The sequence below is a fragment of the Chiloscyllium plagiosum genome, chromosome 13 (genome assembly GCF_004010195.1).
Source record: "Chiloscyllium plagiosum isolate BGI_BamShark_2017 chromosome 13, ASM401019v2, whole genome shotgun sequence".
In the NCBI taxonomy this organism is placed as follows: Eukaryota; Metazoa; Chordata; class Chondrichthyes; order Orectolobiformes; family Hemiscylliidae; genus Chiloscyllium; species Chiloscyllium plagiosum.
In genome coordinates, this window is record NC_057722.1 from 82,275,244 (window position 1) to 82,292,985 (window position 17,742).

The 17,742-nt window shown below is 43.0% G+C and overlaps 1 protein-coding gene across 5 annotated transcripts in view; it reads right to left on the reverse strand.

Moving 5' to 3' along the window:
• Positions 1-17,742, reverse strand: part of LOC122556248 (EEF1A lysine methyltransferase 3-like) — a 53,655-nt gene that overhangs the window by 14,814 nt on the left and 21,099 nt on the right. For 2 of the 5 annotated variants that reach the window (XM_043702870.1, XM_043702868.1), the window contains exon 2: positions 13,067-13,317. The exons of 2 other annotated variants lie outside the window; for them this stretch is intronic. The gene's annotated coding sequence lies outside the window, so the exon portion shown is untranslated. Of the gene's footprint in view, positions 1-1,636; positions 1,770-13,066; positions 13,318-17,742 lie in introns of those variants that run through there. One more of the 5 variants, XM_043702872.1, reaches the window with a different exon arrangement.

The following is a 17,742-nucleotide window of genomic DNA, read 5'->3' on the forward strand; positions in this document are numbered from 1 at the left end:
ATTCTACAGATTATGAAAACCTCCTTACAAATTTGTTTCTCAATTTCCTTCTGACTATTAGCGGGTCTATAATACAATCCCAATAAGGTGATCATCCTTTTCTTATTTCTCAGTTCCACCCAAATAACATCCCTAATGTATTTCCGGGAATATCCTTCCTAAGTACAGCTGTAATGCTATCCCTTATCAAAAATGTCACTCCCCCTCCTCTTTTGCCTCCCTTTCTATCCTTCCTGTAGCATTTGTATCCTGGAACATTAAGCTTCCAGTCCTGTCCATCCCTGAACCATGTTTCTGTAATTGCTATGATATCCCAGTCCCATGTTCCTAACCATGCCCTGAGTTCATCTGCCTTCCCTGTTAGGTCTCTTGCATCAAAATAAATGCAGTTTAAGGTTAGAGGGGAAAGAATAAAAGGGAACTTGAGGGGCAACGTTTTTACACAGAGGGTGGTACGCATATGGAATGAGCTGCCAGTAGAAGTGGCTGAGACGGGTACATTAACAACATTTGAAAGGCATTTGGACAAATACAAAGGAAAGCTTTAGAAGGATATGGGCCAAGTGCAGGGAAATGGGGTTAGCGTGGATGGATGGCACGGACCAGTTTGGGGCAAAGGGCCAGTCTCCGTGCTGTAGGGCTCTATGACTCTGTGACACTAAATGTTAATTATTGCTTGTCAGGGCCCAAGCCTGGATATTGTCCAGATCTGCTTCAGTATCCGAGGAGTCGCGAATGGTGTGAAACACTGTGCAATCATCTGCAAACATTCCCACTTCTGACCTTATGATGGAGGAAATGTCACTGATAAAGCAGCTAAAGATGGTTGGGCCTTGAAAATTACCCTGACAAACGTTTGCAGAGATGTCCTGGAACTGAGATAACTGACCTCCAACAACCACAACCATCTTCCTATGTGCTAAATATGATTCTAACCATCAGACAGTTTGCCCCTGACACCCATTTGATTGAGATTTTAAAATTATGAAAGGAACAAGGAAATGACAGAGAAGAGTAAACCAAAGTGAGTGAATTACAGTTGTCAGGTGTAGAAAGGGAAATATCAGATAGAAGGATTGATTGGATTGATAGGAGATGAAGAGAATAAAATGAAAAGTAAGAAAATAATTAACGTTTTAAATTTTAACTGTAAATTTATCACGTCGGAATAAGACTCCATAGTTTAAACAATTCCTTTTACAAGCTTTGGAAGTTGACTGTCATTACAGAACCACAAGTCTCTGAATTAGAAATGAGTCCATGCTATTAAGTAGCTGATGCAAGTTCGTAACAAGTTAAATGGGGTGGGGTGGGGTGGGGTGCATAATTAATGCATAATTTCAGCAATTCACGAACCTCACAGGGAGATTGAGAGCAAACTACTGTGTCTGAGAACTGACAGCAGAGGGGAAAAATTGTCCAGAACCCTGTGATGATCTACCATTCATGGGGTATCACTTGGGTGTTACAGGTTATCAGACAATTTGCATGTTAATAACTGTAAAAACAATTAAACTCATTGTCAATTTAACAAATAAATCAGAGCTGATGACAAAGAATTATGACAGCTTAGCTTCTCCAGTTTCCAAGTAATTACAATTTAAAGATTAAACAATGTGATATTGCAATTACTTACAATTCTACTGCTGTCGTTTACAGAAAGTTAGTTTTCTCATGGTGCTGTTCAAGTACTATTGCAGGTCAGTGATGCAGTCAGAATTGCTCATACATTCTGATTTCAGTGTGCTTTATCAAGAACCTAATGCAATATCAGGTTAATAGATTCCATTTGAGAATGCAGTGTGGCATTATACACTGAATGCAGAAAGTTTTTCTAACAGGATGCAGCACCTTACCCTGGCTAGCTCCACACATACAGCATGGCTATCGAAATGTCAATGGAGAATTTTGTGACCAAGTTCAGAGTGGAGGTTATCTGTTCAGTCATAGTGTTTTACAGACTGGAACAGTGGAGTCAATCAGGGTGCAACATGGAGGTCCTGGTGGCTTAGGTAGGCAGAAAGGATCCTATTGCTATCAGTCATCCCTTCAGCCAGTACCATCAGAGTCACATTATCAGGTGATTCATCTCACTTTTTCACTTGTTAGATTTTACTATGACACATTGCCATCATGTTTGTCCACAATTCAAAAATAATTCATTGGATGCATAGCACTTTGGGATATCAAGAGAATGTAAAGTGTATTATGTACGTTCTTTCTTAAAACATGAGCTTTGCCCATTAGTACTATTTTTCAGATACCACCATTCCAGTGAGAGTCTTTTCTGTCAGAAGCGGATGGAAATCTGACTGTGTGCTGGTCACATTTGACTGGATGGTAAGAGTGTGGTTTAGAGTGGGTTCAATCCCTGTTGCATAGCTCTGAGAGACCTGCCTCCTCGCCTTTCCCCATACAGATGGAATTGTGACCTGTAAGCTATGTAACCTCGTCTGTCTCTTTTGAAGACAGATGTCCAAGGTTCTTGGTGCCCTAAGGCTAATTACCAGGTTTATTTAAATCGACCATGGGAAATCATGTGCTGTGTTAGCAGAATTCTACGGCAACGAGTCTCCTTGCCAGAAACAGTGTTGGAAAATAACCTTGATAAAAACAGATGACCTCAGATGCAGTTCATACAAAGTATTTGTACAATCTCTGAGGTTTAAACCCTTCGATGAACTTTTACGATACAGTGTAATTTATTCACCTTTTCCTGACATTTCTGAACAAAGGAATATTAGGGTTTGCAGAAAACACTTTGTGTAATAATACTTTTTGACAAGTAAAGTCAAGGTTGGTACAGTTTGTACTTTGAAATCTTGTTACAATGCCATTGGTAAAGTTGAATGTTAAGTTAGCTTTCTCCATGGAAGACCCATGTCAAGACTAGGCATACTTGGAACTTTGGAGAATGAATAAAATGTTAAACTTAATTTAAATAAAATAGGGCATGGAAATTCATCTACGCCCAAGAATGGCCTGAAATTAGCATTGGGCCCCCCTACATTGACATGGGACTGCTGCCTGTCACGTTTCCTTATGGGTATCACTGACAAGGCGAGTACTTATTGGTTATCACCGGTTACACTGGAGATGGTGGTAGCCACTGAAGTCCACTTCGTAAAAGTAAGTCACAATGTTGTTAATTTGAGACTTTAGGGATTTTAACCAGTGACAATAAAGGAATGATGCTGAGTGTCCAATGCATGATGGTGCAGAAGGCAACTTGGGGGTGATGGTGTTCCCATCACAACGACATAAAACCCGAAAACGTAGGAGGAGCAGGAATGCTGGAGGAACAAGTCTGCTCCAGCATTCAATGAGGTCATGACTGATGTGATATTCCTTTTAGACGTGTTTTCCCTTGAGAGGGAATGAAAACTCGGAAGGTAGGCAGAACTCAGGCAAGTGGGACTTTATTCATGCAGAAACCAGTTAAAGCAGGGAGAGGGCTAAAAGATATTCTCTGAATCTGGCCTCAACGTACAAACTTAATTATTCACTTAATCTTTGGCTCAGATCAGAAGATAGATCAATGACACACTCTAACTTGTAAAAAGCAGAATTTTTATACATGTCTATATTATAATGACCACATACAACACGTTTACAGCCCTTCCCTCCTAATCCATACACCCAATCCAGTAAAATACCTAATCAATGATGAGCATTCCCATGTCCAACCTCATGATCTCAGGACGTTTAACTGACATTATAATCTCTCGGCCTTGGGATCTTTTTATACATCCTATCTATTCACATTTCAAGGTCAATTGCTATATTCCTTTGGGCCTTTCTGGCTGGCTTTATCTGTAGTTTGAATTCGATTATTTATTGTATCTCATGTGCTGTCTTATCAAATTCAGTCATTACTCTTATATTGCCCACTGTCCTAATTATACATGCAAAAATACAAAAGATAGTTAATTTTAACTAGTTGCTATAAGATTTGTAATGTTGATTTTTGTTAGGAAATTAGTTATAAAGTGTGAGGTTAAATATAGCTTTTCTTACTCTTAGTAATTTGTGATTAATGGACTGTAAACAACCATTAAACAAAGATGGGGTACTGGGCTAATGGACGGATACTTGGTAGTGTGGATGAGCAGAGGGACCTTGGTGTCCATGTACACAGATCTTTGAAAGTTGCCACCCAGGTAAATAGTGCGGTGAAGAAGGCATATGGCGTACTGGCTTTTATTGGTAGAGGAATTGAGTTCCGGAGTACTGAGGTCATGTTGCAGTTGTATAGATAGGTTCGACAGTGAGAATCTTTTTCCACGTATGGAGTCAGCTATTACAAGGGGGCATAGCTTTAAATTAAGGGGATAGGTATAGGACAGATGTTAGGGGTAGGTTCTTTACTCAGCGAGTCATGAGTTCATGGAATGCCCTGCCAGTAGCAGTGGTGGACTCTCCCTCATTATGGGCATTTAAGCGGGCATTGGATAGGCATATGGAGGATAGTGGGCTAGTGTAGGTTAGGTGGGCTTGGATCGGCGCAACATCGAGGGCCGAAGGGCCTGTATTGCGCTGTATTCTTCTATGTTCTATGTTCTAACCTATTTTGTTCAGGACACATGATGGTATTCCTGAAGCTTATTAACTTTCACACCGAGGTGTAAATGCTTTTTCTTTAATATTTTATTAAGCTTTAGTTATATGTATTTTTTTTATGTTAAAAACTACCTCTATGATTCCCAAGAATTTCTAACTAGAACCTATTGCAGAGTAATTCATTTTCAAAGAAACAGCTACAAAATAACTTTAACTGGTGTTCTGGTAATGACTTAAGGAGGTGACTGGGCTTATCCCATGCCTGGTGTTCATTCACTCACTGGGGCAATTACTTTTCCATTAATGAGGGCTAGGATTAGTTCCTGGTCTATTTTCGAGACATGCCCTTATTAGTATTGTCTGGAATGGGGTACTCATGGCCTTAGTGTGACTTTGTTCAAAGACGTTGTCATTTTATTTAATTAAAGGCTGGAACAGACTGTTGATCTTATTTACCTTCTGTCAGCCATCTTGCGTTTTAATTCTAAAGCAGGTTGCTTCTTTCTGTTTGTTGGCCATTTTGTGTGAGCAGATATGGGTCATTTTGTTATAAGCATGTGTACAGTGCACCCCTACAATCCTCTACTCCACTTTCCTACCTATCCCTATTCCCTTTGACTCCCTTACTGATTAAAAATCTTGTCTATCTCAACTTTGAACATACACAATCACACAGCCTCGACAGCACTCTGAGGTAAAGAATTCCACAGATTCACAATGCAACATAGTCACAGCCCAGATCTTTTACTGACTCAATTGCACCCAGCTATATTTTGATATTACACACCTGAAAATGGATAGAGCAATGAACATAGAAAACAGAATTGTACAGCACAGGAATGAGCCCACAATGTTGTGCCAAACATGACTCCAAATTAAACTAATCCCTTCTGCCTGCCCTTGGTCCATTTACCTTCATTCCTTGCATATCCATGTGCTTATCTAAAAGTCCCTTAAACACCCTGATTGTATCTGCCTCCACTACCACCAGCCCTGGCAGGGTGTTCCAGACTCCTACCACTCTCTGTGTAAAAACTTGCCTCTCACATCTCCTTTGAATTTTTCCCCTCTCATCTTAAATGCATGGCCCATAGTATTAGACATTTCAACTCTGCGAACAGTTACACAGACTTCTACCAAGTCTCCCCTCAGCCTCCATTTAGTGATGGAAAAGGATAGGTAAATAATGTAGAGCAAGTGTAATTGCTAGGGGAAAGGCAATTATGATGCAATTAGGCAAGATTTAGGATGCGTAGGATTGGGAAGGAAACTAAAGGGGATAGACACAATTCAAATGTGGAGTTTACTCAAGGACCAGCGACTGTGGGTCCTTGATAAGTGTGCACCTGACAGGCAAGGAAGAAGTGTTTGAGCAAGGGAGCCATGGTTTACTAAAGAAGTTGAATCTCTTGTCAAGAGGAAGAAGAAGGCTTATTGTTGCTGTTCTGTTCGCTGAGCTGGGAATTTGTGTTGCAGACGTTTCGTCCCCTGTCTAGGTGACATCCTCAGTGCTTGGGAGCCTCCTGTGAAGCGCTTCTGTGATCTTTCCTCTGGCATTTGTAGTGGTCTGAATCTGCCGCTTCCAGTTGTCAGTTCCAGCTGTCCGCTGCAGTGGCCGGTATATTGGGTCCAGGTCGATGTGTTTGTTAACAGAAGAAGGCTTACGTTAAGATGAGCACTGTTTACGAAGGGTGGTAAGGACAAGCCAGGGAACTATAGACCAGTGAGCCTGACGAGAGTGGTGGGCACGTTGTTGGAGGGAATCCTGAGGGACAGGATGTACATGTATTTGGAAAGACAAGGACTGATTAGGAAGAGTCAACATGGCTTTTTGCATAGGAAATCATGTCTCACAAACTTGAGTGGGTTTTTTGAGGAAGTAACAAAGAGGATTGATGAGGGCAGAGCAGTAGATGTGATCTATATGGACATCAGTAAGGCGTTCGACGAGGTTCCTCATGGGAGACTGATTAGCAAGGTTAGATCTCACGGAATACAGGGAGAACTAACCATTTGAATATAGAGCTGGCTCAAAGATAGAAGACAGAGGGTGGTGATGGTGGGTTGTTTTTCAGACGGGAGGCCTGTGACCAGTGGAGTGCTAGGTCCTCTACTTTTTGTCATTTACATAAATTGGATGCAAGCATCTGCCATTTCTCAGCCCAGCTCTGCATCCTGTCTGTGTCGCGCTGCAACCTGCAATAGCCCTCGATACTATCGACGACACCTCCAACCTTTGTGTCATCTGCAAATTTACTAACCCACCCCTCAACCTGCTCATCCAAGTCATTTATAAAAACTACAAAGAGCAGTGGCCCAAGAACAGAGCCCTGTGGGACCTCACTCAACACTGACCTCCAGGCAGAATGCTATCCATCTACAACTACTCTCTGCCTTCTGTCAGCCAGCCAATTCTGAATCCAGATAGCCAAATCTCCCTGCATCCCATACTTCCTGACTTTATGAACGAACCTACCATGGGGAACCCTATCAAATGCCTTACTGAAATCCATTTACACCACATCCACTGCTCTACCGTCGTCAACCTGTCTTGGACACCTCCTCAAAGAACTCAGTAAGATTTGTGAGGCATGACCTGCCCCTCACAAAGCCATGCTGACTGCCTTTAAGAAGGCTTCTCGTATGTGAAAAAGGCATTTGGTATGCTTTCCTTTATTGGTCAGAATATTGAGTACAGGAATTGGGAGGTCATGTTGTGCCTGTACAGGATATTAGTTAGGCCACTGTTGGAATATTGTGTGCACTTCTGGTCTCCTTCCTATCGGAAATATGTTGTGAGGTTTACAAAATTATTTGGGGCATGGATTGGGTAAATAGGCAAAGTCTTTTCCCTGGGGTGGGGGAGTTCAGAACTAGAGGGCATAAGTTTAGGGTGAGAGGGGAAAGACATAAAAGTGACCTATGGGGCAACTTTTTCACGGCAGAGCTGCCAGAGGAAGTGGTGGAGGCTGGTACAATTGCAACATTTAAGAGGCATTTGGATGGGTGTATGAATAGGAAGGGTTTGGAGGGATATAAAAAACATAGAACATAGAACAATACAGCACAGAAGAGGCCCTTTGGCCCTCGATGTTGCGCCGACCTGTGAACTATTCTCAGCTCGTCCCCCTACACTATCCCATCATCATCCATGTGCTTATTCAAGGATTGTTTAAATCTCCCTAATGTGGCTGAGTTAACTACATTGGCAGGTAGGGCATTCCACACCCTTACCACCGTCTGAGTAAAGAATCTGCCTCTGACATCTGTCTTAAACCTATCACCCCTCAATTTGTAGTTATGCCCCATCCTAGGAAAAAGACTTTCACTGTCTACCCTATCTAATCCTCTGATCATCTTGTCTGTCTCTATCAAATCTCCTCTTAGCCTTCTTCTTTCCAATGAGAACAGACTCAAGTTTCTCAGCCTTTCCTCATAAGACCTTCCCTCCTAACCAGGAAACATCCTGGTATATCTTCTCTACACCTTTTCCAATGCTTCCACATCCTTCCCGAAATATGGCGACCAACACTGTACACAGTATTCCAAGTGTGGCCGAACCAGGGTGTTGTATAGTTGCAGCTTGATATTGTGGTTCCAGAGTTCAATTTATTTATCAATGAAACCTAACACACCGTATGCCTTTTTAACAGCACTATCCACCTGGCTGGCAACTTTCAGGGATCTATGCACATGGACTCCAAGATCCCTCTGCACATCCACACTACCAAGAATCTTTCCGTTCACCTCGTACTCTGTCTTCCTGTTATTCTTCACAAAGTGAATAACCTCACATTTAGTTGCATTGAACTCCATTTGTCACTTCTCAGCCCAATTCTGCAGTTTATCCAAGTCTCACTGCAACCTGTAACATTCTTCCAAACTGTCCACTATTCCACCGACTTTAGTGTTGTCTGCAAATTTACTAATCTATCCACCTATGTCTGCATCTAAGTCATTTATAAAAATGACAAATAGCAGTGGTCCCAAAACAGATCCTTGTGGCACACCACTAGTAATTGGACTCCAGGCTGAATATTTTCCATCAACCACCACTCGCTGCCTTCTTTCAGAAAGCCAGTTTCTAATCCAAACTGCTAAATCACCCTCAATTCCATGCCTCTGCATTTTCTCCAAGAGCCTACCATGTGGAACCTTGTCAAAGGCTTTACTGAAGTCCATGTATACCACGTCAACTGCCCTACCCTCATATACATGCTTGGTCACCTCCTCAAAAAACTCAATGAGATTTATGAGACACGACCTGCCCTTGACGAAACCATGTTGACTGTCTGAAATTAAATTGTTGCTTGCTCGATAATTATAAATCTTATCTCTTAAAATCCTTTCCAAAACCTTTCCTATAACAGAGGTTAGACTCACTGGTCTATAATTACCTGGGTCATCTCTACTGCCATTCTTGAACAAGGGCACAACATTTCCTATCTTCCTGTCCTCTGGTACTAAACCTGTAGACAATGACAACTCAAATACCAAAGCCAAAGGCTCCGCTATCTCCACCCCTAGCTTCCCAGAGAATCCTCGGATAAATCCCTTCCTGTCCTCTGGTACTAAACCTGTAGACAATGACAACTCAAATACCAAAGCCAAAGGCTCCGCTATCTCCACCCTAGCTTCCCAGAGAATCCTCGGATAAATCCCATCCGGCCCAGGGGACTTGTCTACTTTCATTCCTTCTAGAATTGATAACACCTGTTCATAACTAACCGCAATCCTTTCTAGTCTAATATCTTGTACCTCATTCTTCTCCTCAACAATATTCTCCTTTTCTGGAGTGAAAATAAATGAGAAATGTTCATTCAGCACCTCTCCGATCTCCACAGGGTCCACATTCAACTTCCCACTTCTGTCTTTGACTGGCCCTATTCCTACCCTAATCATCCTTTTATTCCTCACATACCTATAGAAAGCTTTAGGGTTCTCCTTTATTCTATTTGCTAAAGACTGCTCGTGTCCTCTCTTTGCTCTTCTTAACTCTCTCGTTAAATCCTTCCTGGCTGATCTGTAACTCTCCATCGCCTCATCTGTACCATCTTGTCTCATCAACACATAAGCCTCATCTTCTTCTTAATAAGAGATTCAATGTCTGTAGTAAACCACAGTTCCCTTACCTTATCATTTCCTCCCTGCCTGACAGAGACATACCTATCAAGGACACGCAATATCTGTTCCTTAAATCAGCTCTACATTTCGATTGTCTGCATCCCCCGCATTTTGTTACCCCATTCTATCCATCCTAATTCTTGCCTGATCGCATTATAATTGTCCTTGCCCCATTGATAACTCTTGGCCTGTGGCATGTACCTATCACTTTCCATCGCTAAGCTAAATGTAACTGAATAATGGTCACTCTCTCCAAAGTGCTCATCTACAACTAAATCAAACACCTGGCCTGGTTCATTACCAAGCACCAGATCCAGTGTGGCCTCCCCTCTTGTCGGCCTTCGACTTACTGTGTCAGGAAACCCTCCTGTACACATTGGACAAAAACTGATCCATCCGATGTACTAGAGTTATAGCATTTCCAGTCAATGTTGGGAAAGTTAAAGTCCCCCATAATGAGCATCCTGTTCCTTTCATTCCTACCCAGAATAATTTTGCCAATCCTCTCATCCACCTCCCTGGAACTCTGTGGAGGCCTATAAAAAACTCCAAGTAATTGACCTCTCCTCTCCTGTTTCTAACCTCAGCCCACACACCTCAGTAGATGAATCCTCATCAAAAGTTCTCTCAGCCACCGTTATATTATCCTTGACTAACAAGGCCACGCCTCCTCCTCTTTTACCGCCTTGTCTGTTCTTAATGAAAGATCTAAACCCTGGAAACAGCAACATCCATTCCTGACCCTGCTCTATCCATGTCTCCGAAATGGCCACAACATCAAAGTCCCAGGTACCCATCCATGCTGCAAGCTCACCTACCTTATTCTGGATATTTCTGGTGTTGAAGGAGACACACTTCAAATCAGCTTGCTGTCTGCCAGCACACTCCTGTGACTGTGAAATTCTGTCCCTGTCCTTCCTACTCTCATCCTCCTGTGCACTGGAACTACACCTCAGGTTCCCATTCCCCTGCTCAGCTAGTTTAAACCCACCCGAATAACACCACCAAATGTCCCACTCAGGATATTAGTACCCCTCTGGTTCAAGTGAAGACCGTCCTGTTTGTACAAGTCCCACCTTCCCCAGAATGACCCTCAATTATCCAAGAACCTGAAACCCTCCCTCCTGCACCATCCTTACAGCCACGTGTTCAGCTGCTATCTCTCCCTATTCCTTGCCTCGCTATCACAGATCAGGTGAATTGGCCGTGCTAAATTGCCCATTAGTGTTAGTGTTAGGAGGGAAATGGTTCTGAGTGGGTTACTCTTTGGAGGGTCTGTGTGGAGTGGTTGGGCCGAAGGGCCTGTTTCCACTCTGTAGGGAATCTAATCTAATCTAATCACGTGGCACGGGTAACAATCCAGAGATAGCAACTCTGTTTGTTCTAGCTCTCAGCTTCCACCCTGGCTCCCTGAAATCCTGCCTTATATCCCTATCCCTCTTTCTACCTATGTCGTTGGTACTTACATGGACAACAACTTGAGGCTGGTCATCTCTCCCTTCAGGACCCCAAAGATACGATCCGAGACATCACGGACCCTGGCACCTGGGAGGCAACCGCGAGTCTTATTTGTTCCCAACAAACCTTCCATCTGAGCCGGGTGCTGGCAGGACTAGATTGGGTTGGGATATCTGGTCGGCATGGACGGGTTGGACCGAAGAGTCTGTTTCCATGCTGTACATCTCTAGGACTCCATGACTCTATGACTATGTGAAGGCTTAGTTAGGGCACTTGAGACTTATAAGTTAGCCAGGAAAGACCTAAAGAGAGAGCTCAGAAAAGTCAGGAGGGGACATGAGAAGTCATTGGCAGATAGGATCAAGGAAAACCCTAAAGCTTTCTACAGGTATATCAGGAATAAAAGAATGACTAGAGAAAGATTAGGGCCAATCAAGGATAGTCGTGGGAAATTGTACGTGGAGTCTGAGAATGTAGGAGAAGCGTTAAATGAATATTTTTTTGTCAGTATTCACACTGGAAAAAGACAATGTTGTCAAGGAGAATACTGAGATATAGACAACTAGACTAGATGGGATTGAGGTTCACAAGGAGGATGTGTTAGCAATTCTATAAAGTGTGAAAATAGTTAAGTCTCCTGGGCCAGATGGGATTTATCATAGGATTCTCTGGGAAGGGAGGGAGGAGATTGCAGAGCCTTTGGCTTTGATCTTTATGTCATCACTGTCTACAAGAATAGTGCCAGAAGACTGGTCAATAGCAAATGTTGTTCCTTGTTCAAGAAGGGGAGTAGGGACAATCCTGGTAATTATAGACCAGTGAGCCTTACTTCGGTTGTGGATAAAGTGTTGGAAAAGGTTACAAGAGATTAGCATTTAAATGGGCATTGGATAGGCATATGAATGAAAATGCAATAGACTGGATAGATGGGCTTCAGATTGGTTCCACAGGTCAGCACAACATCGAGGGCTAAAGGGCTGTAATGTTCTATGTTCTATAATCAGAGGGGTTAGATAGGGTGGACAGTGAGAGCCTTTTTCCTCGAATGGTGATGCACAGTGTAAGGAGACATAGCTTTAAATGGAGGGGTGATAGATATAGGACAGATGTCAGAGGTAATTTCTTTACTCAGAGAGCAGTAGGCGCGTGGAATGCCCTGCCTGCAACAGTAGTAGACTCACCGACTTTAAGTGAATTTAAGTGGTCAGTGGATAAACATATGGATGAAATTGGAATAGTGTAGGTTAGATGGGCTTCAGATTGGTTCCAGTTTGGCACAACATCGTGGGCCGAAGGGCCTGTACATGCTGTAATGGTCTACGTTCTATGTGCTAGAACCAAATCCATTGATTTTAGGAGAACTTTGGCTTGTTGGCTTCAGCTTTTTAAAACATAATTGTTCATTGCATGTGGACATCACTGGCTTGGCTCATATTTATTGTTTGTTCCTAATTGGCCTTCAGAATGTAGGTGCTGGGGTGCCTTCTCATGCAGCTGCAGTCTTGAGATGGAGGAACACCCATAGTGGAGTTCGGTAAGGAGTGCCAGGATTTTGTCCCATGCACACATTCCTGTGTTACAGCTTTTCACATGGATTGCAACTCATTTGAAGAGGAGGTGCCAGTGTTGGACTGGGGTGGACAAAGTTAAAAAACACCCAACACCAGGTTATAGTCCAACAGGCTTATTTGAAATCACAAACTTTTGCAGCGATGCTCCTTTGACAGGTGACTTCACTCCAAAAGCTTGTGATTTCAAATTAACCTGTTTGACTATAACCTGGTGACTTCTGATCTTGTCCACCCCAGTCCAACACTGGCACCTCCACATCACTGTTAGTAATGGACATCGAGATCACGTACCAGAGTTCACTCTCTGATAATTTTATGAGCAGTCATTGAGAGATTTTGAAAATTCATCAAACCTCTGAAAACTGAGAAAAGATCATGATGTTTTAGAAGGGGCATTTGTGCATCTGAGTTGCTGAGACTGATACATGCAAAGAAAGTGATGAGCTGCTGCATGAAGTGCACCTTGTAATGACTAACTTTCTATAAATAGCAAGATAACTCAGTTAAAGGATTTCTGAAGATTTGTCCTCATTGTAGGCCTGATTCAAGCTGGCTTCCTTGATGCTTGGCTTTGACTGATATCTCTTCTAAATGTATTTCCTTCCTGCAAGGAACAATAATGTTTAATCAGAAATAACATATTTTAATCACTTATACTCGAAGGAAATACATTGTTTGAGCAATTATTTTTAACAGAGCCAATGATGTCCTCCACTTAGTCAAGGGTCTCTTTGACACAGTTTGAGACCAAAACCAGTTCCTTTGTATGGTACACACTTGTGAAAGGTCAGTACTGTAACTGCAGAAGATCATGCAAAGGGAAGTGTAATGTCAAAACACAGAGTATTACAATGTTTATTAAGTAGAATGCAGTGAAGAATTGATTGTCAGAGAAAGCTATGATTTGACATTTATCTCTCATTTATGTTACCAATCTGAATGTAGAATTCAGTACTTACTTTTCAGGATTTTTGGAAAAAAACATCAAATTTCAAATTTTATTCCATGACTGGACAGCATTTATTGAACAGTCCCAAATAGTGAAGAAATACGTTAACAACCAATATAACACAATCAGGTAGACATTATTGTTAAGGCCAATGTATTCTGCTCACACTGAATTGACTTTGAGAAGGTACAGTTATAGAGTCAAAGAGAAGTACAGCACAGAAACAGACCCTTTGGTCCAACTCGTGGCTACCAGGGTACATGAACACCAGCTAGCCACAAAAAGACACGGCCCCCCTCTCCCTCATAGCCCTACACACGGATGAAAAAAAACCCCACCATTTCCACTGGGACTTGGAGGTCGCCACTGATGATGTTACCTAGCCAGGTAATGAAACGTCTGGATACCAAACCTACAGCTCAGCGAGCAAACCTACACCCTAAAAGGTAATTCTGTCTCCAGAGCAATTAGAGATGAGCCATAAGTTGTTGAATTATACAGCACAAAAACAGACCTTCAGCCCAACTCGTCCATGCTGATCAGATTTCCTAAACTGAACTAGTGCCATTTACCTGCATTTGGCTCAATTCCCTCTAAACCTTTTCTATCTATGTACTTGTCCAAATGTCTTTAAATGTTGTAGCTTACCCACCTCTACCACTTCTCCTGGCAATTCATTTCATGTATGTTCCATCCTCCATGTGACTAAGTTGCCCTTCAGGTCCCTTTTAAATCTTTTTCCTCACAGCTTAAACCTAAGCACTGTCCTGGACTCTTTGGACTCCCCTGCCCTGGGAAAAAGACCTTGACTATTCATCCTATTCATGCCCCTCATGATTTATAAAAGGTCACCCCTCAGCCACCTGCGTTCTAGGGAGAAGTTACAGTCCATCGGCCTCTCCTTATAACTCAAAACCTCCAGTCTCTGCAACATCCTTGTACATTTTCCCCATACCCTTTGTAGTTTAACAACATCCTTCCTATAGCAGAATAATCAGAATTGTACACAATATTCTAAAATTAGCCTAACCAAAGTCCTGTACTGCTGCAACATGACCTCCCAATTCCTATACTCATTGCTCTGACCAATAAAGGCAAGCGTACCAAACTCCTCCTTCACCACCCCGTCTACCTGTGACATCACCTTGATTGCACAATGTTCCACACCATTTGCAATTCCTCAGACAGTTGAGGACAATTGTTCCTATGTTCCAAGTATGACTCCAAACAGTGGAGAGCTTTTCCTGATTCCCATTGATTCCAGTTATGCCTACACTGTGTGATGTCACACTTAGTCAAATGCAGCTTCGATGTCATTTTCAAATCCACCATTGTGTTCAACTTTATTTTTTCCCGTGTTTGAAAAAAGGCTGTAATGAGGTCAGGAGCTGAGTGGCCCTGGAGAAAACCAAACTGGGTATCACTGAGCAGATTATTGCTGAGCAAGTGCTGCTTGATGGCACTGCCAACAGTCATTCCACAACCTGATGAAAGCTGGACCAGGTAAGGGCAGCAGGTTTCCTCCCCTATAGAACTATAATGAATCATATTAGCTTTTACAACAGTTGACATGATTGGCAATTGATTGATTTGATTTATTGTCACGTGTACCTAAGCACAGTGAAAAGCTTTGTTTGCGAGCAACACAGGCAGATCATAGTAAGCAAGGGCACACAGATCATAGGGTGAAAAAAGAACTTCGACAGAGTGAGGCATACAGGTTAGACCGCACAGGATGTACTTGAAGCAAGATCAACATTAACAAGTCAGCATCATTTGAAGTTAGAGAATCCATTCATCAGTCTAATAACAGCAGGGAGGAAGGTGTCTTGAACCTGTCAGTGTGTGTTCAAGCTCCTGTATCTTCTTTATAGACAAAGACACTGCAGATGGAATCCAAATAGACAACTAGGAGGCTGGAAGAAAACAGCAAGCCAGACAGCATCAGGAAGTGGAGAAGTCAACTTTTTGGGTATTAACTCTTCTTCAGGACTTAATGTGGGGATAGTGAGAGCTACAGATCAAAAGTGGGGGGTGTTGGGTGGGGAGAGTAATGGAATGGAGAGGTAGTGATAGGTGGACACAAGTAATATACTATACTTGTAACTATACAGTGAACGGAAGGGCCTTGGGTAAAGGTGATGAGCAGAGATATCGGGGAGTTCAGGTCCATTGTACCCTGAAGGTTACTGCACAGGTGGATAGAGTGGTCAAGAAGGCATATAGTATGCTTGCCTTCATCGGACGGGGTATTGAGTATAAGAGCTGGCAGGTCATGTTAAAATTGTACAAGACATTGGTTCGGCCGCAATTAGAATAATGTGTACAGTTCTGGTCGCCACATTCCAAAAGGATGTGGACACTTTTGAGAAGTGGAGAGAAGGTTTACGAGGATGTTGCCTGGTATGGAAGGTGCTGGCTATGAAGAGAGGTTGAGTAGGTTAGGATTGTTTTCATTAGAGAAAAGGAGATTGAGGGGGGACCTGATTGAGGTCTAAAAAATCATGAAGAGTATAGGCAGGGTGGATAGAGACAAGCTTTTTCCCAGGGTGAGGGGTTCAAAATGAGAGGTCACGTATTCAAGGTGAGAGGTGAAACGTTTAAGGGGGATACACGTGGAAAGTACTTTATACAAAGGGCAAAAGGTGCATGGAATGCATTGCCAGCAGAGGTAGTAGAGGCAGGCATGGTAGATTCATTTAAGGTGTGTCTGGACAAATGCATGAGGAGGTGGGGAGCAGAGGTATACAGATGCTTAGGAATTGGACGATAGATTTAGACAGTGGATTGGATCGGCACAAGCTTGGAGGGCCGAAGGGCCTGTTCTTGGTCTGTAAATTTTCTTTGTTCTTTGTAATGGGTCCGACCTGGTTGGTTGATGGGAGAGATTAATCTAGTTGGTAGCTGGAAGGAAGGGTTGGTAGTGGAATGGAAGTCAGGACATGGGACTGGAAAAGGAGCCAGCAATGGGTGTGAAGGTTATTTGAAATTAGAGAACTCAATGTTAAATCCTCTGAACCATCGGCTGCCCAGGTGGAAGGTGTTGTTTTTTCCAATTCACAGTCTGATTCACTGCAGCAATGGAGGAGACTTAAGATGGTCATGCCAGAGGGGGAGTGGGAGGGGGAATTGAAATGGGCAGTGACCGGGAGGTTAGATTGGCCATTTCGGGCCAGGCAAAGGTGTTCAGCGAAATGGGCATCTAGTCTATGTTTGGTCTCACCGATGTAGAGATATCCATATTGGGAGAACCGGATGCAGTAGATTAGGTTGGAGGAGATGCAGGTGAATGTCTTGCACCTGAAGGACTATTTGGGGCCCTGGATGGAGATGATGAAGGCAGTGCATAGGGGAAAGATTTTGCATCTTTTTCTGTTATAGGGAAGTTTTCTGGTTGGGGGGAGGGGGGTGTTCTTGGTGAGGAATGTCGTGTGAACCAAGGAGTGGTGAAGGGAATGGTCCTTGAGGAAGGTAGAGTAAGGTGGGGAGGGCAAGACGTTCTGGGTGGCAGGATCAAATTTGAGTTGGCAGAAGTGTTTAAGGATGATACTATGAATTCAGAGGCTGGTGGAGTGGAAAGTGAGGACGGGGGGGGGGCACAGTGGCTCATAAGTTAGCACTACTGCCTCACAGCACCAGGGACCCAAGTTCAATTCCAGCCTCGGGAGACTGTCTGTGTGGTGTTTGCACAATCTCCCTGTGTCTGCGTGGGTTTCCTCCAGGTGCTCCGGTTTCCTCCCACAGTGCAGTTTAGGTGAACTGGCCATTCTAAATTGCCAATAGTGTTAGGTACATTGGTCAGACGGAAATGGGTCTGGGTGGGTTGCTCTTCAGAGGGTCAGTGTGGACTTATTGGGCCGAAGGGTCTGTTTCCACACTGTAGGGAATCCAAAAGAAATCTTTATTATGCTTAGAGCAGTGGAGTGTGGAAAGGAGAAAGTGTGGTGAAGATTTTTCTGAATGACAGAGAGGGGAAAAACTATTGTTTGAAGTAGGAAATCATAGAACATAGAACATAGAACATTACAGCGCAGTACAGGCCCTTCGGCCCTCGATGTTGCACCGACCTGCAAACCAATC